The 23,624-nt window shown below is 37.4% G+C and overlaps 1 protein-coding gene and 1 non-coding gene across 8 annotated transcripts in view; one reads left to right on the top strand and one right to left on the bottom strand.

Moving 5' to 3' along the window:
* HPSE2 (heparanase 2 (inactive)) overlaps positions 1–23,624 on the top strand; it is a 760,216-nt gene that overhangs the window by 221,974 nt on the left and 514,618 nt on the right. The gene's annotated exons all lie outside the window — the stretch shown is intronic.
* Positions 1,739–1,843, bottom strand: LOC146397014 (U6 spliceosomal RNA). The gene has a single exon (XR_014828650.1). It is a non-coding gene; the product is annotated as a U6 spliceosomal RNA (small nuclear RNA).

Raw genomic sequence — 23,624 nt, 5'->3', positions numbered from 1 at the left:
AACTAATGAAAATAATTCATCTCTTAGAAACTTCTTAAAAATTTGCTTTAGTGAGTTCAGATAAAAGGGAAATGGTATCAGAAGGAAACTTAGAAGATCAGAAATGAAAGTAACTTGTACAGCCACTATGGAGAACAGTTTGGAGATACCTTAGAAATCTATACATAGAACTTCCATATGACCCCGCAGTCCCACTCTTGGGCATCTATCCGGACAAAACTCTGCTTAAAAGAGACACATGCCACCCGCAAGTTCATTGCAGCACTATTCACAATAGCCAAGACGTGGAAACAACCCAAATGTCCATCAACAGATGATTGGATTCGGAAGATGTGGTACATATACACAATGGAATACTACTCAGCCATAAAAAAGAACGACATAATGCCATTGGCAGCAACATGGATGGAAATAGAGAATCTCATCCTGAGTGAAATGAGCCAGAAAGACAAAGACAAATACCCTATGATATCACTTATAACTGGAATCTAATATCCAGCACAAATGAACATCTCCTCAGAAAAGAAAATCATGGACTTGGAGAAAAGACTTGTGGCTGCCTGATGGGAGGGGGAGGGAGTGGGAGGGATCGGGAGCTTGGGCTTATCAGACACAACTTTGAATAGATTTACAAGGAGATCCTGCTGAATAGCACTGAGAACTTTGTCTAGATACTCATGTTGCAACAGAAGAAAGGATGGGGGAAAAATGTAATTGTAATGTGTACATATAAGGATAACCTGACCCCCTTGCTGTATAGTGGGAAAATAAAAAAATTAAAATAGAAAACAAACAAACAAAAAAAGAAAGTAGAAGAACAGTAGAAATTGTAAGTTTTGTGTTGTTCATATTTTACCACAATTTTTAAAAAATCTAAAAGGATAGAAAAATTATAGTCATTCTCATTATCTAATTGGTTCCAGGACCACTTGCACATGAATGCCAAAAGACGAGGGTGCTCAAGTCCCTTTCCATCAGCCCTCTGAATCTGCAGGTTCTGTATTGAGTGGATTCAACCAACAGAAGATTGTGTAGTATTTTCAGTATGTGATTGGTTGAATCCATGGATGCAAAACTCATGGATATGGAAGTCTGACTGTATGTTGTGAAAACGCTAACAAAAGGAAAGTTGCAGAGTATATTAATATCAGACAAAGTAGATTTAAATGAAAAGAAAATGACCAGGGATAAAGGAGGTTATTGCATAATGATAAAAGGATGAATTTACTAAGAAAATGTAACCATCTAAATTTGCGTATACTTAATAACAGAGCTTCAAAATATATGGAGCAAAAAATTACTAGGATAAATTTATTATTTAGATAAATACACTAAACATGATTTTATATATATATTTAATTTTTTTTGGAAAGTATTTGACTTATGATGTTGTATTAGTTTCGGGTGTACAGCAAAGAGGATCAGTTTTTTAATATATATAAATATTTTATATAAATATACATTATGTTTTATATATTTAATGTATATAAAATACTTATATGTATATAAGATATATATACACACACACCCATTTATTTCCAATATAGGTTACTACAAACTATTGAGTAGATTTCCCTGAGCTATACACTAGGTTCCTTTTTTGTTTGTTTGATTTGGGTTTTGTTAAGTAGATAAAATCTATTATTTTTTAAAATTTTTTAAAAATTAAAAAGTAAAGTTGATTTACAGTGTTGTTCTAATTTTTACTGTACAGAAATGTGATCCAGTCATAGGTATATGAAAAATGGAGCACTTAACAATTTTGTGTATCATCCTTGTGTATGGGCTAAACTCATCTTCTCAGTATCATTCCTATTTTAGTACGTGCTCTGCCAAAGTGAACATGATTATACTTATGTAAAATTGTAATAGGTGTGGACTAATTGACAAGAGGAATCAAATTAATGTCTGTCCAGGTGCAAGAGACTAGACTACCAAGTGGAACAAAGAAACTTTTGAGAGTGATGAATATGTTCACTATTTTGATTGTAGTAATGGTTTCTTGTATATATACCTATTTTAAATTTATCAATTTATGGAGTTCCCGTTGTGGTACAGTGGTTAACGAATCCAACTAGGAACCATGAGGTTGCAGGTTCGATCCCTGGCCTTGCTCAGTGGGTTAAGGATGTGGTGTTGCTGTGAGCTATGGTGTAGGTTGCAGATGTGGCTCAGATCCCACGTTGCTGTGGCTGTGGCGTAGGCTGGCAGCTGTAGCTCCGATTAGACCCTTAGCCTGGGAACCTCCATATGCCATGGGTGCGGCCCTAGAAAACCCAAAAAGACAAAAAAAATTATCAATTTGTATACTTTAAATACGTTTTTTATTATATCTCGACTATGTCTCAGTAAAGTTGTACAGAAGCTTAAGAGACTGGAACAGATCCAATCTTCCACATTTGTCTCTTTTTTAAAAATATAATTATTTTAATTTTTTTCCATTATAGCTGGTTTACAGTGTTCTGTCAATTTTCTACTGTATGCATGGTGACCCAGTTACACATACATGTATACATTCTTTTTTTCTCACATTATTATGCTCCATCATAAGTAACCAGACGTAGTTCCCAGTGCTATACAGCAGGATCTCATCGCTACTCCATTCCAAAGGCAATAGTCTGCATCTATTAATCCCAAGCGCCCCATACATCCCACTCCCTTCCCCTCCCCCTTGGCAACCACAGGTCTATTCTCCAAGGCCATGATTTTCTTTTCCATTCTACATTTATCTTAATTCATAGACTCTACATTTCTCCCTGTTCCTACTCTTCTTCCCTATCTAATCTGCTGTTTATCTTATTTGGATTTATGGCATCTTGACCACTTGAAGCTCCTTTTTTGCTTCTTGGATAGCCCCTTTCTGGGCATATATCAATGACAGTCAAAGGACTGAAGAAAGTTTTGGAATGTCTGTCCTTACCATTCCAGCTGAGAAAAGAGAACCTAACCTAAGGAAAGAGGGCATGGGAAGGACAGATTAAAAAAAATTTTTTTTTGTTTTAAGATCTTGGATCTGCAAGTCACAAAACTGCTGCCACTTATTTATAAGCTTGATCTACTGGAAGGAGCAACAACAACAACAACAACAAAACCCAAAAAACAGCAATCACCCCATAAAAACAAAAAACAAGTGTGGTAAAAGATGCTTAATATCATTAGTCAGTAGGGCAATGCAAGTAAAAACCCCAGTGAAATACTGCTTCACATTCACTAGAATGGCCATAGTAATAATCATTTTTTTGAATGGAAAATAAGTGTTTTAAAGGATATGGAGAAATTGGAATTTTCATACAATTCTGGTAAATGGTATGCTTATGGTCTGAATATGTGATGTGATAGCTTGGGATATGATTGTTTGAATTGGTATCATATATGCTTATATTTGTGTTCATTAAATAATTGTTGAAGGCCTTTATAAATAAGTGCTGTCTTTAGGACATTGTAAATTAGAGAGTAATGTAAAATAGAGGGCCCAGAGCAGTGTTAGGACTCTAAAAGAGTCCCAGAAAAGAAAAAGTCTTCACTTCAGAAGATTATAATCAATTAAAAGAGCAACTTGTGTAGTCATAGAATATTACTAAGTAACACCTGTATGAATATTCTGAAATTTGAGCCTTTTACCATATATATGTAATCTCATTGGTTTTTATAATATCTCAATAATATAAATGGCATTATTCTTGTTTCAAGAAGGAGAAAACTACTTATATTTTAGTGCACTTAATGTTAAGACTAATGTAGATTAATTAATGCTACCAACATCAAGAAGAGATGATCTTTTCATATCTGAGTTTTCTCCGTTTTTCCTTGAAGGGTAAGATCCCTTTCAAGTCTCCCGGAGCTTTTGCCATTCAAGGTAAACACTTGTCCCTAATGCCCAGATTCTTTTGGGATGAAGAAGCAATTAGAAAGCCAGTATTGATTTGAAGACTACTAATATTACAGGGAGAAGACAATACTTGAAGTAGACACCTTGGGGCTCAGTGAGAGAGCCCTTCAGGTTAGGATATGTAGAATTAATGGGCAGGCCATTCTGTGTGTCTATTATGTGTACTATGTCAGGTATAGAGATTTAGAGAAAGAAATGCTGCTGGGCAATGTGAACTTGTTGTCATGGATGCTTTGATAGTAATCTTCACTCTCTTTGTAAGCCTTGGTATGTTATTCTATGTTGATATTTTCTATCTATAAAATAGAGTTAGTAATGGTGTCTGTCTCAAAGGCTTTCTCTGGAGGATGAAAAAATACATGAATATAAATCATTTAATATCAGATCTGATGTAAAGTAAGCAATTAATACCTACTAACTATTCATATTAATAGATTTTCACAAAGAAGACAAAGATTATATACTCTGGTAGTAGGAAATCTGTTAGAGAATACTTGGAAATAGAAGGAAGACAATCATAAATAACATTTATAGACAGACTAAAAGGCCTTGGAGGAAAGAGATTCATCCAAGGAAATTTCCATGAATGGACATTAGGGCCACCATCAGTTCAGCCTGATATGAACTATATGATAGATCTTGGAAGAATAAGGGAGAAAAGATCTCTATTCCTAATAATAAAAACAATGAAGTAGAGTATTCCCTGGGTTGGGAGTTGGTAATAGAAGCAATGGTGGAATTAGGAAAGGAAGCAACAAACAATAAAATTTTTATTGGTACATTCATATTTGTCAGGCTGGTTTAGGTAGTGAGGTTCTGTACTTGAAAGTCATTTATTATAGATCATCAATCATAGTAATTAAACAAAATCATAATTTAATTAAACAGATATTTATTGAGCACTTCTTACTTGTAAGGCAGTGTCTTGTGTAACTGTTAATCTTGATATGTTCAGTATAAGACGAGACCTATGTTTTTCAGGCACTTATATGAGCAGATGTGTATGCAGTACAGCCAGGGAGTTCTGGATGAGAAGTGCTGAGAGAATTGACAGGGAAAAAACAAGTTCTCCCAGCAGCATGGTCTAAAGAAGAAAAACACCTGATCAGAGTTCCTATGGTGGCTCAGTGGGTTAAAGACCTGATATAGTCTCCGTGTTTATGCAGGTTCAATCCCTGGCCTCACTCAGCAGGTTAAGGATCTGGCATTGCCACTGATGCAGCTCAGATTCCATTTTCCATGGCTGTGGCATAGGCCTGCAGTTGCAGCTCTGATTCAACCCCTGGCCTGGGAATTTCCATATGCCGCATGTGTGGCCATAAAAAGAAAAAAAAAAGAAAGAAAAATACCTGAAATCACTCTTGAGTGTTGTTGGTAATAGAAAAACGATTAGGACAAAGTGCTTGGGGCCTTTGTTTTAGCTAACTGCCCAATTTGTTTACTCATATGCTTTTCCTGCTGGTTATAGCCACATTTTGAGCACTGTATTGGTTTGTTCTTATATAACAAATTACTCCAAAATTCAGTGTATTTGAAAAACAAATATTTATCATTATTATTCATCAGTCTGAAGGGCATCTGCCTGGATATTAGCTGATCTAGACTTGATTTGGTTTAAGTATCTCTGCTCTTTGCACCAGAGAACTATCCTCGGTGTGTTCTTATTGTGATGGTAGAATGCAGGAGGGCAGATAGAAACATGCAGGGCCTCTAAAGTTTCAGAAATAAGTCACTGTCATGTCAGCCTCATTCTGTTGGTCACAGAAAGTCATATGGCAAACCAAACCTGGGGTCAAGAGTTAGGGAAGTACATTTGCCCTATGGAGGTAGAGGGGAGTGAGTGAAAATTTCTGAACAATTATATGATCTGTCAGTAACAAGCTCTAAGAACACAGGTAAAGTCTCTTCAAAAACCCAAAATAGTTTGGGCCCATTACATTGATTTCCATCATGTAAATCATGCCCCTGGCTAAAACTGGCACTTCAAATAGACCTTTCTATTTGCATAGCAAGTTAAAATTCACAGAGAACTTTCACATGTATTATTTCAGAACTTCTTAGTAATATAAGTAGAGATTATCATCCCTAAATTAAGGATTAAAGACATGAAATGGAAATCCCAGGTTAACCATCTCTAGGTATGAATACACAAGAATGGTTTATACATGATTTCATATAGAAGACATTCTGAAACATGTATAGTTGTATACTCAGGAGTCATCTTAGGCCCTAGCTGTAACAAGTAGTCCTTTGTCTTCTGGTCAAGGGCAGGGAGATTGTAAGAATGGCTTCTACGTATTTCCTCCTCTTTGACTGGAATTGGAACTCTAGACTTAGAGAGAAACCATGGTTTTCTTTCTTTGACATCAGATGGGCTGAAAACTGATTATTTTGGTTGCTTCTGTAGTTTCCTCTTATTCTAAAAACTTAGAAAGTTGGAATTGATTACTTTTTGCCTTCAGACATAACCAGATTTGAAAGTGTTTGTCAACTAGTATTTGGCAATGGTTAGAAAATGCCTTAGTTGATATGGCTTCTAGTTTCACTTAAGATTTGGTTTGGGTATGATTTGGCAGACAGTATTAGTTTCCTACCGAACAGCCATTCCTGCAATTATTCCTATATAAAAGGGCCTCACTTTTGTTTAGGAACAGGCAGCTGTATGCTTCAGGGAAGCTGATTCCTTTTCACCTTTAGGTAGGTGGATCTTAATTACTTTGAGTCAGCTGTGATAATTCTAATCTCTTTACCAGTGACTGGTTTGGTAATGGCCAATGAGGTAAAAATGGAAGTCTGCTGAAGGGGAAGGGGGCTTCTGTGAAAATTCTCTTATTTTTAAAACAAATGCACTAAGAAAAACAGTCCCCTTTCTGCCTTCAGACACAATTGTGTGAGGGAGTATTGCCTGTAGCTGCTGTAGCCATCATGCTACCATTAAGGGACAAATCTGAAGACAGAAGCCAACACTAAGATCAAGGGATTAAGATGACAGAATAGCAGGACTGGAAATCAACTTCTCTCCTAAAAACAACAAAATTCACAACTAAAACCTGAGCAATCCCCACCCAAATGGACCGGAAACCTTAAAAATGACACCCTACTCCAGAAGAAAAAGAGGAGGCCACATCAACAGGTAGGAGGGGTGATTTTGTGATATAAACAATCCCATACCTCTCGGGTGGGAAGCTCCACAGACTGAAAACTAACTGGTTCACAGAGGCCCACCTACTGGAGTGAGAGTTCTGAGCCCCACATCAAACCCTCACGTGCGGGGATCCGGCACGGGGAGAAAGAGCCCCTGGAGCATCTGGCATTGAAGGCCAGTGGGGCTTGTGCATAGGAGCTGCACAGGACTGGGGGAAACAGAGACCCCATTCTTAAAAGGCGCACACAGACTTTCACGTGCACTGGATCCCAGGGCAGAGCGAGGTCTCCATAGGAATCTGGGTCAAACCTGACTGCAGTTCTTGGAGGACATCCTGGGAAAATAGGGGTGAACCTGGCTTGGTGTGGGGGAGGGACATTGAAGGCAAAACTCTCGGGAATATTCAGCAGCTGCCTTTCTCTGGAGGTGGCCATTTTGGGAAAATCTGGCCCCACCCGTCAGTCAGTGCCTAGAAGCCCCAGGGCAAACAAACAATCCTGGTGGGATCACAGCCCCGCCCCTCAGTAAACAGGCTCCCTAAAGACCCCTGAGGCACACAGCTGCCTCTAATCTCATCCAGAGACTAAGCCCCACCCACCAGAGGGATTAGAATCAGCTCCACCTACCAGGGGGCAGGCATCAGCCCCTCCCATCAGGAAGCCTACAGCAAGCCCCCATACTGATTTCAGCCACAAGGGGGGCAGACACCAGAAGTGAGAGAGGCCACAACTCTATTATCTGTCAAAAGGTCACCACACCAAAAACCTATAAAAATGAAAAGACAGAGGACTATGCCTCAGATGAGGGAGAAAGGAAAAACCCCAGAAAAAGCGCTAAGTGAGGAGGAGATTCTCAGCCTCCAGGAAAAAGGCTTTAGACTGTTGATGCTGAAGGTGTTGCAAGACATTGGGAATAAACTGGAGGCAAAGATGGATAACTTACAGGAAACACTGACCAAAGAGATGCAAGGTATAAAACTTAAACAAGAAGAGATGCAAAACACAATAACTGAAATAAAAACTTCACTAGAAGCAGCGAACAGCAGCATACAGGAGGCAGAAGAACAAACAAGCGAGGTGGAGGACAGATGCGTGGAAATTACGGATGCAGAACAGAAAAGAGAAAAAAGACTGAAAACAAATGAAGAGAGTCTCAGAGAACTCTGGGACAACGTGAAACGCTCCAACATCCGTACTATAGGGGTGGCAGAAGGAGAAGAGAGAGAGAAGGGGACGGAAAACATATTCCAAGAGATAATAGCCGAAAACTTCCCTAACATGGGGAAGGAACCACTCACTCAAATCCAGGAAGCACAACGAGTACCATGTAAAATAAACCCAAGGAGGAATACACCGAGACACATACTAATCAAACTGACCAAAATTAAAGACAAAGAGAAAATCTTGAAAGCAGCCAGGGAAAAGAAACAAGTAACATACAAGGGAACCCCGATAAGGTTATCGGCAGATTTTTCAGCAGAAACTCTGCAGGCCAGAAGGGAGTGGCACCATATACTTAACGTGATGAAAGGAAAAAACCTCCAACCAAGACTACTCTACCCAGCAAGGCTCTCCGTTCAGATTTGAAGGAGAAATCAAAACCTTCACAGATAAGCAAAAGCTGAGAGAATTCAGCAACACCAAACCAGCCTTGCAACAAATACTAAAGGAACTTCTCTAAGCAGAAAAGAACAAGAGAAGAAGGAAAGAAAAAAGAGCAGCAAAAACAAATCCAAAGTAACTAATAAAATGGCAATAAGAACATACATATCAATAATTACCTTTAATGTTAATGGACTAATCGCCTCACCCAAAAGACATAGACTGGCTGAATGGATACAAAAACAAGACCCATATATATGCTGTCTTCAAGAGACCCACTTCACTTCTAGGGACACATACAAATTGAAAGTGAGAGGATGGAAAAAAATATTTCATGCAAATGGGAATCAAAAGAAAGCTGGAGTAGCAATACTCATTTCAGACAAAATAGACTTTAAAATTAAGAGTATATTAAGGGACAAAGAAGAATATTACATAATGATCAAAGGATCAATCCAGGAAGAAGACATAACAATTTTAAATATCTACGCACCCAACACAGTTTCACCACAGTATGTACGGCAACTGCTAACAACCTTAAAAGGACAAATCGACAATAACACAATAATGGTGGGGGGCTTTAACACTCCACTTACAGCAATGGAGAGATCATCCAGACAGAAAATCAATAAGGAAACACAGGCCCTGAATGAAGCATTAGACCAGATGGACTTAATAGATATTTATAGCACATTCCATCAAAAGCAATAGAATACACATTCTTCTCAAGTGCATATGGAGCATGCTCTAAGACTGATCACATCCTGGGCTACAAATCCAACCTTGGTAACTTTTATAAGGTTGAAATCATATCAAGCATCTTTTCCGACCACAATGCTATACAACTGGAAATCAACATCAAGAAAAAAACTGCAAAAAACACAAACATGTGGAGACTAAACAACATGCTACTAAACAACCAATGGATCACTAAAGAAATCAAAGAGGAGATTAAAAAATACCTAGCAGCAAATGACAACGAATATATGACACTCCAAAACCTATGGGATGCAGCAAAAGCCCTACTAAGAGGAAAGGTGAGAGCAATACAAGCCCACCTCAGGAAACAAGAAAAAACTCAGATAGACAAGCTAACTTTACATCTAAAGCAGCTCGAGAGAGAAGGACAAGACCTAAAGTTAGTAGAAAGAAAGAAATCATATAGATCAGAGCAGAAATCAATGAAATAGAAATGAAGAAAACCATAGAAAAGATCAATGAAACGGAAAGCTGGTTCTTTGAAAAGATCAACAAAATTGATAAACCCCTAGCTAGACTTATCAAGAAAAAAAACAGAGGACTCAAATCAATATAATTAGAAATGAAACAGGAGAAGTTACAATGGACATCACAGAAATACAAAGGATCATAAGAGATTACTATATGCAGCTAAATGCCAATAAAATGGAAAACCTAGAAGAAATGGACAAATTCTTAGAAAGGTACAATCTTCCAAGACTAAACCAAGATGAAATAGAAAAGATAAATGGACCAATCACAAGAACTGAAATTGAAACTGTGATTAAAAAACTTCCAACAAACAAAAGTCCAAGACCAGATGGCTTCACAGGTGAATTCTATCAAACATTTAGAGAAGAGCTAACACCTCTCCTTCTGAAATTATTTCAAGAAATTGCGGAGGAAGGGATACTCCCAAACTCATTCTTTTTTCAGCTCAGTGTCTGTAGGTGTTTCGATTATTTTGTTTTTTTTTTATTATATTTTTTTTTAGAATTTTTTTATTTTCCCACTGTACAGCAAGGGGGTCAGGTTATCCTTACATGTACACATTACAATTACATTTTTCCCCCACCCTTTCTTCTGTTGCAACATGAGTATCTAGACAAAGTTCTCAATGTTATTCAGCAGGATCTCCTTGTAAATCTATTCAAAGTTGTGTCTGATAAGCCCAAGCTCCCGATCCCTCCCACTCCCTCCCCCTCCCATCAGGCAGCCACAAGTCTTTTCTCCAAGTCCATGATTTTCTTTTCTGAGGAGATGTTCATTTGTGCTGGATATTAGATTCCAGTTATAAGTGATATCATAGGGTATTTGTCTTTGTCTTTCTGGCTCATTTCACTCAGGATGAGATTCTCTATTTCCATCCATGTTGCTGCCAATGGCATTATGTCGTTCTTTTTTATGGCTGAGTAGTATTCCATTGTGTATATGTACCACATCTTCCGAATCCAATCATCTGTTGATGGACATTTGGGTTGTTTCCACGTCTTGGCTATTGTGAATAGTGCTGCAATGAACTTGCGGGTGGCATGTGTCTCTTTTAAGCAGAGTTTTGTCCGGATAGATGCCCAAGAGTGGGACTGCGGGGTCATATGGAAGTTCTATGTATAGATTTCTAAGGTATCTCCAAACTGTTCTCCATAGTGGCTGTACCAGTTTACATTCTCACCAACAGTGCAGGAGGGTTCCCTTTTCTCCACAGCCCCTCTAGCACTTGTTATTTGTGGCTTTATTAATGATGGCCATTCTGACTGGTGTGAGGTGGTATCTCATGGTAGTTTTGATTTGCATTTCTCTTATAATCAGCGATGTTGAGCATTTTTTCATGTGTTTGTTGGCCATCTGTATATCTTCTTTGGACCAAACTCATTCTATGAGACCACCGTCACCCTGGTACCAAAATCAGACGAAGACTCCACAAAAAAAGAAAACTACAGGCCAATATCACTGATGAACATCGATGCAAAAATCCTCAACAAAATACTAGCAAACCACATCCAACAATACATTAAACGGATTGTACATCATGATCAAGTGGGATTTATCCCATGGATGCAAGGGTTTTTCAATGTCTGCAAATCCATCAGTGTGATACACCACATGAACAAATTGAAGAATAAAAACCATATGATCCTCTCAATAGATGCGGAAAAAGCCATTGACAAAATCCAACACCCATTTCTGATAAAAACCCTTCAGAAAGTGGGCATAACGGGAACCTACCTCAACATGATAAAGGCCATATAAAACAAACCCACAGGGAACATCATTCTCAATGGTGAAAAGCTGAAAGAATTTCCTCTGAGATCAGGAAGAAGACAAGGATGTCCGCTCTCGCCACTACTCTTCAACATAGTTCTGGAAGTCCTAGCCACAGCAATCAGAGAAGTAAAAGAAATAAAAGTAATCCAAATTGGAAAGGAAGAAGTAAAACTATCGCTATTTGCAGATGACATGATACTATACCTAGAGAATCCTAAAGACTCTACCAGAAAACTGTTAGAGCTCATCGACGAATTTGGCAAAGTCGCAGGATACCAATACACAGAAATCGACGGCATTTCTATACACTAACAATGAAAGAGCAGTAAAAGAAATTAGGGAAGCAATCCTGTTTACCATCGCATCCAAAAGAATAAAATACCTAGGAGTAAACCTACCTAAAGAGACAAAAGACCTGTACTCTGAAAACTATAAGACACTGATGAAAGACATGGTACATCTTTCCAAATAGACAGAAAGATATACCATGCTCTTGGATTGGAAGAGTTAATATTATCAAAATGACTACACTACCCAAGGCAATCTACAGATTCAATGCAATCCCTATCAAATTACCAAGGACATTTTTCACAGAACTTGAACAAAATATTTTAAAGTTTGTTTGGAAGCACAAAAGACCCAGAATAGCCAAAGATATCCTGAAAAAGAAAAATGGAGCTGGAGGAATCAGGCTCCCGGACTTCAGACTATACTACAAAGAAACAGTCATCAAACCGCATGGTACTGGCACAAAGACAGAAGTATAGATTGGTGGAACAGGATAGAAAGCCCACAATTAAAACCATGCACCTACAGCCAACTCATCTATGACAAAGGAGGCAAGAATATACAATGGAGAAAAGACAGCCTGTTCAATAAGTGGTGCTGGGAAAACTGGACAGCCACATGGAAAAGAATGAAATTAGAACACTCCCTAACACCATACACAAAAATAAACTCAAAATGGATTAAAGACCTAGATATAACACCAGATACTGTAAAACTCTTAGAGGAAAACATAGGCCAAACACTCGCTGACATAAACCACAGCAGTATCGTCTCAGATCCACCTCCTAGAGTAATGACAATAAAAACAAAAATAAACCAATGGGACGTAGTCAAACTGAAAAGTTTCTGCACAGCAAAGGAAACCCTAAACAACACAAAAAGACAACCCACAGAATGGGAGAAAATCTTTGCAAGTGAATCGACTGACAAGGGATTACTCTCCAAAATTTATAAACACCTCCTACCACTCAATACCAAATAAACAAACAAGCCTATCAAAAACTGGGCAGAAGATCTAAACAGACAGTTCTCCAAAGAAGACATACAGATGGCCAAGAAACAGAGGAAAAGATGTTCAACATCACTCATTATTAGAGAAATGCAAATCCAAACCACTCTGAGGTACCACCTTACACCAGCCAGAATGGCCATCATCAAAAAGTCTACAAACAATAAATGCTGGAGAGGGTGTGGAGAAAAGGGAACCCTCGTACACTTTTGGTGGGACTGTAAATTGGTGCATCCACCATGGAAAGCAGTATGGAGATTCCTCAGAAAACTAAACATAGAACTACCATTTGATCCAGCAATCCCACTCCTGGGCATCTACCCAGAGAAAACCATGACTCGCAAAGACACATGTACTCCGATTTCCATTGTAGTCATAATTAATTTTTGACCATTTATCCCAAGTCAGTAATTGTGCTAACACTTATAATAACGATTATAACCAGACATGGGCCCTGATCTCTTTTGGCAGCACTTGATTAAATAATAAAACATTAACTAAGTAATTATTCAAATGAATGTATAATTAATACATTAATATTCATAATTATTATATAAGTTAATTCAGTTAATGTATACTTATTAGCAGACGATGAGTAAATAGATACCAAAAGGCAAAGTGACTTCCTAAGATCCCAGAGTAAGTCTTTTATAGAGTATAGATCTCTTGGCTCTCAACCCAGTTCTCTTTCAGGCTGTACCCCAGTGCATTTCTCTGTGCCTCCATTGGACTGACATTCTATTTCCACAGCAGTCTCACAACAGATTATCTAGAGCAGGGCTTTCCTAGCTTTTTACCTCCTACTACAAGTATAAGATGCTTTGCTCTTTGTTGAGGCATACCTGGGAGTAGGGCATGATGGGTGTTTGTTTTTGTGTTGGGGTGCAAGGTTGAGAGCAAGGTAGCTAGAAATTACATCATAAAGGAGTTCTCCTGAGCTTTTGTGAAGAGCACCCAAGACCATACTAGTGAAAGTAGAAAGCAACTGTGCCTACATAGATTTTGTTTTTCTGCCCCAAAGGAAAAAGAGTTATTCCCATGGAGGTGAAGAAGGCATTCTAAGTGATTTTCTAGAATAACAACAAGCTTCTACTTTAAATATTGTCTGAAAATGGTGACTCAGCTCAGCTTAAAGGGCTAGGGAACATAGAGGCCATGGACATGATATGGCAAGTCAGAACAACCAATTATGGTATAGGAGGATGCTTTCTGCCTAGGAGAGTAAAGTCAGGAACTTCTGAAGCATTACCTCAAAAGTCAAGGTAGCAGGATCAGGTAGTCCAATTTCTACTTCTCAGAGGAAGAGGAAAGGGCATGGAAATAAGGAACCTTCAGTTATTCAATCCTTTCATTAAGAGCTTTAAATTTTCTATAAGCTATTTAACTTTCTCCCATAAATATAACTTCTGTCACAGCTTAGATTTTTGTTCCCACAGGAGAGAAGCAAGTTGCCCTCAACACTTAAACTACCAACCATGTGCATAATCAGTATTTCCTGAATGCACAAATGGTGTGGACAGCAGCATCAATCTGCATTTGAAAGCATTAATAAATAGCAAAAAATTTCTGAGCACTTTGTGACAAATACTATGTTAGGACTTGGAATGCATTATTTTATATAATCCTAATAACCCTGTGAGTTTGCTAATATTATTATTCCCATTTCATAGATGAGAAAACAAAGGAAGTTTAGAGAGGTTAGATATTTACCCAAGGTTACTCTGCTAATAATAGGCAAGATGCAGGATTTAAACATTGGTCTAACATACTTTAAAGATCATGCTCCTGATCACCATATTTATTGCCTCCTTGGGGGTCAAGGTCGAGCAAGATGTAGAGCACCACACTACAGAGTCCTACTCTCAATTATTTAGGACACTCTCAGCAGCAAACAGCAAGAACAAAGCAGTGTAACAATACATAAATATAATATTTCATATAAAAAGAGGAGCCTTGATGTAAGATGTTTCCAGGGTTGATTAAATCAATCACTCAGTATTAACTGCAATGATGTAAATCCTTTCCAACCCATGCTCTGCTGTCCTTAGTGTTGTCTTTTTTTTTTAAATTTTTTATTGCTCAAATGAATTTACCACATCTGTAGTTGTATAATGATCATAACAATCTGATTTCACAGGACTTCCATCCCACAGCCCAGGCATGTCCCCCCACCCCGCAAACTGTCTCCTCTGGAGACCATAAGTTTTTCAATGTCTGTGAGTCAGCATCTGTTCTGCAAAGAAGCTCAGTCTGTCCTTTTTTCAGATTCCACATGTCAGTGAAAGCATTTGATGTTGGTGTCTCATTGTATGGCTGACTTCACTCAGCATGATAGTTTCTAAGTCCATCCATGATGCAAAAAATGCTAGTATTTCGTTCTTTTTAACGGTTAAGTAATATTCCATTGTGTATATGTACCACATCTTCTTGATCCACTCCTCTGTTGAAGGACATTTAGGCTGTTTCCATGTCTTGGCTATTGCAAATAGTGTTGCAGTGAACATCGGAGTACATGTGTCTTTGCGAGTCATGGTTTTCTCTGGGTAGATGCCCAGGAGTGGGATTGCTGGATCAAATGGTAGTTCTATGTTTAGTTTTCTGAGGAATCTCCATACTGCTTTCCATGGTGGATGCACCAATTTACAGTCCCACCAAAAGTGTACGAGGGTTCCCTTTTCTCCACACCCTCTCCAGCATTTATTGTTTGTAGACTTTTTGATGATGGCCATTCTGGCTGGTGTAAGGTGGTACCTCAGAGTGGTTTGGATTTGCATTTCTCTAATAATGAGTGATGTTGAACATCTTTTCCTCTGTTTCTTGGCCATCTGTATGTCTTCTTTGGAGAACTGTCTGTTTAGATCTTCTGCCCAGTTTTTGATAGGCTTGTTTGTTTATTTGGTATTGAGTGGTAGGAGGTGTTTATAAATTTTGGAGAGTAATCCCTTGTCAGTCGATTCACTTGCAAAGATTTTCTCCCATTCTGTGGGTTGTCTTTTTGTGTTGTTTAGGGTTTCCTTTGCTGTGCAGAAACTTTTCAGTTTGACTACGTCCCATTGGTTTATTTTTGTTTTTATTGTCATTACTCTAGGAGGTGGATCTGAGACGATACTGCTGTGGTTTATGTCAGCGAGTGTTTGGCCTATGTTTTCCTCTAAGAGTTTTACAGTATCTGGTGTTATATCTAGGTCTTTAATCCATTTTGAGTTTATTTTTGTGTATGGTGTTAGGGAGTGTTCTAATTTCATTCTTTTCCATGTGGCTGTCCAGTTTTCCCAGCACCACTTATTGAACAGGCTGTCTTTTCTCCATTGTATATTCTTGCCTCCTTTGTCATAGATTCGTTGACTGTTGGTGTGTGGGTACAATAGCCAAGACATGGAAACAACCTAAATGTCCATCAAAAGAGGTGTGGATAAAGAAGATGGGGTACGTACACAATTGAATATTACTCAGCCATTAAAAGTAAAGAAATAATGGCATTTGCAGCAACATGGATGGACCTAGAAATTATCATGCTAAGTGAAGTCAGTCAGACAGCGAGATACCAACATCATATGCTATCACTTACATGTGAAATATAGAAAAAGGACATAATAAACTTTGCAGAACAGATACTGACTCACAGACTTTGAAAAACTTATGGTTTCCAAATGAGATAGGTCGAGTGCTGGGGGATGCACTGGTGGTTTGGGATAGAAATGCTATAAAAGTGGGTTGTGATGATCGTTGTACAACTATAAATGTAATAAAATTCATTGAGTAATTTAAAAAATTTAAAAAAAGTCAAGAGTGAAATCAGATTGTTATGATCATTATACAACTACAGATGTGATAAATTCATTTGAGTAATTAAAAAAAAAGTCAAGAAAAATTAAATGTATCCACAAATTGGATTAGGAAGAGACAATCTGTCTTTATTTGCAGATTGTGTGAGAGTCCACACAGAAAATTCAAGAGAACCTACAGATAAATTATAAAAACACATAAGAAGTTTGCTGGATGAAATATCAACACATAACCCAACTGAAGTCCTCAGGGTGCCTTCAAATTGTATTTTATATCACATAATACTGTGACAAAAGCAAATTTCAGAAGGATTCATGTAGTTTGGTCTCACATAAAGTTGAAAGCCTGAAAAATAGTATTTATGTATGTTATAGGGATATATAAAATGTGATAAACTGAAAAAAATAATTATGACTGAAGAAATGAATCTATAATATGAATAGGCTCTGGAAGAGGATCCCCAAAGTTCCTTCTGTTCTATAAATAAAGGGAAAATTATATTTCCTCAGCCTTCCTTAGTGTAAAACTGAATAGTGGTTCTTTGAGGAAGAATACAATTGCTATGTATTTGAGGGGGAAATCATCCCAGTCCCCGAAACATCACGATAACTGGGGCGTTAGAAAGAACTTTTGGGGAAAATCTGGCCATTTTAACTTGACAGGAGTGAATTTGGCAAAGCTGGAAAGTGTATGTATTCATGCAGTTATCTTAAAGATCAGGGTAGCATCATGTAAAGGTAAGGCCATTTACCTTAGATTATTTGGTCTCAATCAGGAATAGGAGAAAGTCCAATTCTTCATGTAGTGAAATAAGTTTGGGAGCTTCCATAAAAGTAATTGGGAAACTGAAGCATTCTAAGAGAAAGCGACCCCTATATGTCAGAGGCCTCTGATCAGTGGACATCTTGAAGTAATATGCAACTCTGATAACACCTCTTCAACACTTAGTAAATCTGACCTTTCCTTTCATCTGTCATTATGCCGAATCACATGGCCAAGCAAGCAGCTAACATATTGCAACCAAACTTAACAATTGCAGGTTGGGAACATATGCTCCCTCAAATTGATTAGTGATATTACCAGTGTTATAACCCATTTCCTGTCACCTTGGAGGATGAAGGTTACTTGACAGGAAGTCATTCTGCTGTCATCCAGCAGGGCTGCCAATGCAATTGTTTAAACTTGTCCCTGAGTAGAGAGGCAGCCAGCTTTATTCTGGTCTAAAGCTTTTGCATATGTTGAGTAATGTAGGCATTTAACATATCATGGAAGCACCTACTTTTGATACTAATGGAATGTGCATTTCCTTGAGATTTCTAGGTTCACAAAGATTTTGGCAAATGCTGACATGAAAACTGTTTTATTTTAAAATGAACCTTATTTTGTGCTTAAAGGGTCATTTTGCATTAGCTGTGTCTTCAAGTCAATTTTGAAAAATCACCTCTTTGGGGAATGGGCAAAAAAGAAGTCCCAAGAGGTAGTACATTTCCTCTAATAAATTCAAGCAGCTTTTTCTTTGTATTGAAGATATTATTTATCATACATTTTGCTTGTCATACTGAGCATTCCCAGACCATCATTTAAAACAGATTGGTAATTTGGCCCTTAATTTTGGCACCTGTACATCTTTTAAAGCTCTGTTCTGTGTTTGGAGACTTAACTTCTCTGTAAGTTAATACCCTTTTAGGACCTAAACACTACCATTAACAGCAAATTGGCCTCTCAGGATACTGAATAGAACCATTTTTTATATTTATTTGTTTAATCTTTATTAGCCAAAGGTTGTCCAGCAGCTCTAAGGGAGTGAATTGCCCATGAGGCTTGGAGGCATGTTTAAATCTTTCCCTATAACTTCAGATTTAGGAGAGGATTTGAGCATTGTAAGTACTTTGGGTTGCTTATGATTTTAACCTTTGTTTCTAGGCAGCCTTGAAACTCAGCCATAATTTGCTCCCATTCTCTGGCCTGTATGCCTAGTAAGTCCTAGATTTTCATAGCTAGAGGAAACCACAGAGATCATCTGGTCAAAACCACTTATTTTATAGGTAGGGAAGCTGAAGTTCAAAGAGGGGAAGTTATTAAGCTGTTAGAGTCTAAAGTTATTTTTCTTCCCAGGAAATATTTGTTTTGTAATGGAGGTCTTCTAAACAAAATCTTCAAGAACTAAGGGAAAGGATTCTTGTTAATAAGTTTCGTGAACTGTCAGGTGGCGGGGAGCTATTCCTGGACAGGGAAGCTCTTCAGGTAGGTGCCTATTCCTTTTACTTTTCCTCCCTGTTAGTACTAACTTTCCTCTGATAGGGAGTGAGACTCTTTAAAATTAAAGAGGCATCATTCCACATAATATCTGGATGTTTTTATTTCAGTACAACACTTAAGCACAGTGTCTGTTCTTAAGTAGGTGCTAAAAAATGTATACTGAAGGCATATATCGAAATGGTTTTAAGGATTCTGACATAATGAAAAGCAACAGTCTACTGAAGAAAGAACATTTTAATTAAAAGTCCAGATTCCCAACCCTAATAATAGCTCATCCAAGCATGACTGATGATTGCTGCACTGTCTGAAATTATGTAATCAACATTCATCCTCATGAGGGTTTTGTATCTGTTCTGAAGTATTGGACTAATCTTTTGCTGATTCTTGGTTGGTAGGAGTTGATATGAGAAAGGAATCCTAGATTCTTAGTGCTGGATGACTTCTTTGAAGTCATCTTGGTCAATCTGTCATAAACCTTGCTTGAGTTTCCCTTTGCAGTAAAACTGCCAAATTGTTAACCAGGTTTTGTTTAAAGCACTTCCAAAATAGAGTATCTCCTCATATCATGAAGTGGTCCAGCCATCTTTGTAAAGACTTAGAAAGTTATGCCTTTTAAAAACAAGTTCTTATCTTTAGCAATATCATTCATCCCTTGAATTTTTTACCCATTGCTGGTAATTCTGATTTCAGGAATCATAGGATGCAAGTCTAATTCCTTTTCCATAAGATTGGAATTCATGAGTCTGTTCTTTCCCAAGCCTGGAGGGTGTATTGTTGACATTATTCCTACTTCTAAGGGATGATGAAGATTCCTGATCAGACTGAGTCTATGGTAATATTTCTTCCCAAGTATTTTTATTTACCTTTTATAATATTTTGCAGTTAAAGATTTTCAAAGTGGCAGCTAATAAATCACATTTTATTTCCCTCCTAGTTTTTTGACTTTCCAGTATCTCACCCTCCCAAATCAAAACCCCTGAAAAACTGAGTTTTGGATTATTTCTTCATGAGAAAACAGCTGAAGCTGTGGTCACAATAGAGAATATTCTAAAGGTTTTCCAATAATAATTGGTCTTTAGATAATTTCATTTTTAAGTCCAGAATAAGTGGATAAATAGACAATGATAGAGTGTATCACTTCTCTGCTTAAAAAGTTTCAGTTGGTTGTCAGTGTCTTCCCTTTATGTCTAAATGTTATTGAATGTTTATGGTATTACTCACAGTATGACCCATAGATGGATATCATCAACATTACCTAGGAGCTTATTGGAAATGAATTCCTTTGCCTCACTCAGACAGACCTATTAGATCAAAATCTCTGATCCCCCAAACAGATAACTTTCAGGGGATTTTTATACATCTTGAAGTTTGAGATGCATTGGTGTAAACTTTTTAGATTAAAAGTCAGCATCTGTGAAATGCCCAAACAACATTTTTGCTTGTTCCTTATTATCTATAATCTTTACCCAAATTCAAATACTTGATATTCTATCATAGATCCCTAACTTACTTTTCTTTTTAAACATTTTTTATTATAGTCGATTTACAATGTTCTGTCAATTTCTGCTGTATAGCAAAGTGAGCCAGTTATACATATATATACATTTATTCCCACATTATCCTCCATAATGTTCCGTCATAAGTGACTAGATATAGTTTCCTGTGGTATACAGCAGGATCTCGTCGCTTATCCACTCTAAATGCAGTAGTTTGCACCTACTAACCCCAAACTCCAGTCCATCCCACTCTTTCTCCTTCCCACTTAGCAACCACAAGTCTGTTTTCCATGTTCATGAGTTTGTTTCTGTTCTGTAGATAGGTTCATTCGTGCCATATATTAGATTCCAGATATAAGTGCTATCATATGGTATTTGTCTTTCTCTTTATAACTTACTTCACTTAGTATGAGAATCTCTACTTCCATTCCTATTGCTGCAAATGGCATTTTATTATTATTTTTTAAAATGGCTGAGTAGTATTCCATTGTGTCTATGTACCACTTCTTAATCTATTCGTCTGTCAATGGACATTTAGTTTGTTTCCATGTCTTGGCTATTGTGGATAGGGCTGCAATGAACATAATATACTTTTCTACTTATTTTTGCTCACAGCATCCACTCGGCTACAAATGTTCTTGTTGCCTTTTTTTTTCTTGTCCTTGTTGCCAGTTCAAATGTGGCCTCTTCTATAAAGACATCAGGAAATCCTCAACTATAAGCAGTTCCTCCTTTTTCTAAAACTGTCATAGCAATTTGCATCCTCCAGTCCATTATAGTCTTCTCTAAATTAGACTTGTTACTTAATCTGTCCTCCAAACCTCTGTTTATCTCCCTATTCCACCCAAACCATAAATTTTTAAGGATAGGTCTCTCTTTTTTTACTTTTCTATAAGCATACAGTCATGGATCAGGGAGTGTTCGGTGAGCAAATGAAATAATCTGCTATCAGTGGAAAAGCAATATACTTAGAAATTAGAGATCTGTGTTCTGGTCCAGTCTCTCCCATCAATCAATTTGATTTCTTTGAGCAAGTCTTCATCTCTCAGGAAGTTAATGTTCTCTTTAGTAAACTAAAAAGATTAGACTAGCTGGTTATTTCCCAAACAGTGTCTATAGACGAATGTCAGTCAATGTGTAATGAAGTTTTCAGCAATTTAGGATGAAATGAGAAAAAAAGAAAAAAAGAGTGAGTTTTCCATGAGGCAAAGTTTATTTAATTTTTAAGTTCCAAGTTTATTTCCTTATCATATTTTTAGTATTAAAATGTTATAACATTATGAAATCTTGCTGATAATTAGTGGTAACAGCTATTTTAAATGTCTTAATTTTGTTAAAGCAAATGACTAAACAAAATAATCCTATTTTGGTGCTCTTAATATTTATTTATTTTTTTTGAAATGTTACTGGTCCATGAAATCTATAAGTATGTGAATCACTGGCTCAGATGCTCTCCAAGTTTCCTCCGAGAGTTAACATTCTATAGTCTGTGAATTGTAGTTGGATCAAGTTTGGACACGAAACCCCTGTGGAGAACCCAGGTGCTATAGGAACTGAAGTTTGGAATTCTACAAGAGACTGGCTGCCTTTGTCTCTGTGGTCCACTGTTGAATCAGTACTTCAGATAGTGGCAAGGACATGTGGCTGCCAGTAACCCTGCTCTGGGGGGAAGATTGAAAGCTAGTCCTGATTCTCAGGCCTCTTTTAAGATCCCTCAGAAAAGCTCTAAAAGCTTTTGCATTGAAAAACTATGTAGTTGAACCAAAATGTGGATCTAAGAAACCCCCTGCCTCACCCACCCCTTGCCAACCCTCAGAAAGTTTTTGGTTTACACTTGACAGTGCAGTGATGAACTTAAAGGTGTAAGTTAAGGAAGTGGTGTCAGTTAATAGTAAGCAGCATCTTTTTCTAAAATGATACATGTTTTCAGATACAGGATTGATTTCTATTGCAGTAATAAAAAGACCATTTAAGAATATCAAACTGTCCTCAAAATTGCTTTATTCTCTTTCCACTTCAGTCTTCATATCCATTCCATTCTCCTAATCACTGAATCTGACTGCTTTAGTGTTCAAGCAGACTGATTGAAGAAGCTTTCTGTATCTAATTTTACAGTAGCATATCACTTGATTATTAGCACATTAAAGGCAATATACTTCTAGCTTAGAAATTTGATACTAGTTGGCTTTGGGATAATTTTATTTAAAAAACAGTTTCCAAATGAGGTTTGAATTTTTCAGTTTCTGTATTCAAGACTAAAGAAAACATTAATTCTGCCAGGAAAAGTTTGTCCAGCAGGGCAGAAATAACTGGGTCTTGGAATTTACCTGTCAATCTTCTATTTTCATGCTCTTTGCCTAGAAACAAGTCTACAAGCTAATTGACTTCTGTTCCTTTCCTTCTGGCTTCTCATTTTTCTGAACATAGAGACTCAAATTAAAACAAAGATAAAATTCCAGGGGAAGCTGGCATTGATCAAGGTTTGGATTAAATTAAATTAAGTGCTTTTTATTGAACTCAGCAGTATTAGTTATTAAAACCAGAAGGCTTTACCCTGGCTAGTGTAAAAAAAGAAACAATGACTCATACTGCAGCACAGATTTTATTGGGAAATTAAAGCACTCGTTTTCTCTTATTGCATTAAAACTTTTGCAGACAAACACATGTAAACAAGATCAGGAGATGGAAAGCAGTAAGGAGTCAGTCTTTGTGGGTATTTCCTGGGTCTAGCTTTCAATTATAGGAATTTAGGGAAAAAATCTTATTTGGAAAGAAAATAGGAAGGCATAGTGGGATTTTCTTTTTTGGGGAATGTAAGATGTGCTCCATTATTTCTGTAGTGACTTGGAATTATGTGTATAGGAAAAGAGGAGAGGGCAGCAGCATAGTGCGGCATAAAGTGCGTTAACCAGGAAGTTAGACTCTACCCCCAGTCCAAGCTTTAGGTCCACCATTTACAGGCTGATTGGCCGTGGGTAAGACACTTAACCTTTTTGCTCCTATTTGCTCAGCTGTAAAATAAGTGGTTAGACTGGATAGTCTCTAAAGGCCCTGCTCTCATTCTGTCATCTATTTCTATGTTTTGTTTTGTGCTTTGGGAGACCACTATGACATATAGTGAATATAGCAGTTAACCCAGACTGGCCCA

The sequence above is a fragment of the Sus scrofa genome, chromosome 14 (genome assembly GCF_054392235.1).
Source record: "Sus scrofa isolate SSC_HxYL_T2T_F1_AM1 chromosome 14, Sscrofa_HxYL_maternal_Yorkshire_Landrace_v2.0, whole genome shotgun sequence".
Lineage (NCBI taxonomy): Eukaryota > Metazoa > Chordata > Mammalia > Artiodactyla > Suidae > Sus > Sus scrofa.
Note: the sequence above shows the minus strand (reverse complement) of the source record. Positions and strands in the feature narration are given on the sequence as shown.